Source organism: Buceros rhinoceros, unplaced genomic scaffold (genome assembly GCF_000710305.1).
Source record: "Buceros rhinoceros silvestris isolate BGI_N320 unplaced genomic scaffold, ASM71030v1 scaffold21025, whole genome shotgun sequence".
NCBI classification, from domain to species: Eukaryota; Metazoa; Chordata; class Aves; order Bucerotiformes; family Bucerotidae; genus Buceros; species Buceros rhinoceros.
This window is the reverse complement of record NW_010414843.1, coordinates 1319-2242: the sequence shown is the minus strand read 5'-3', so window position 1 is coordinate 2242 and position 924 is coordinate 1319.

The window sequence follows — 924 nt, the reverse complement described above, 5'->3', positions numbered from 1 at the left end:
TGCTGAGCTAACAGCCTGGATTTAGGATTGCTGCACAAGTGGCAAATACCATATTAAAAGGTAAAAGCTTAGTTCCAAGAATGGGTTTCTGCTCGTTCCAAAGGCCCGCAGGCTTGGCATCCTCCCTCAGCAAGTTACAACATCAGAGGTCAGATTCCCTTTGGGTGTTTTGCAAAGCTGCAATCTAGATGTCTCTGATTTTCGTTACTGTCAGTGGAACAGGCCCACTTAAGGAGTGACTCATCTCTAGGGATGAATCGCCTTTTAGACGTGCCTCACAACCTCTCAACCCAGATGACACGCTGCCCGTCTTCAGCGCCTGGTCCTGCGTAACCGATATGTAAGGAAATAGGACCTCAACTTCAGCAACAAAGTACGTGACTTGGAAAGCACCAGATTTCAGTTGTTCCTGGAAGAAGTGTCATTTTTATAGTGTTTTACAGTAGGCCTGCTGTAACCAATGACACATGAGCAGTATGAGGCAGAGAGTCAGCACTGAGGCGTTTCTGAGGATGTGCTTGTTTCAGGAGAGCACAGTGCTGTTTCGGAACAGGGCGAACGTGCCTCTACAGCACTGCTGTCTCTCCCCACAGGGTTCTGGGGCGAGTCACGACACACACGTCTTTAAAAGTTTACATAAGGCTACAGAGGTTATAAGATGACAGCAGTATATGAGCACTTTTACCGCGTGGCTTTACATAAACATGAGGTAAGCCAGTTCTGCCGCAGAACAGCTCCTGGTAAAGCTCTGCTGGCTGAACTCTGGGCTGTGATTGCTGCCCATCCTCAGGACGGCGAGAGCGCTGTGAGGAGCCAGGTCTCAGGAACCCAGAGCTGATGGAACTGTCTGAAGTGTTTTTAAGTTAAAAATTAAAGGGTTGACATTGTAGAAACATCCAGATCCAGTTGATCCACTAGACAGTC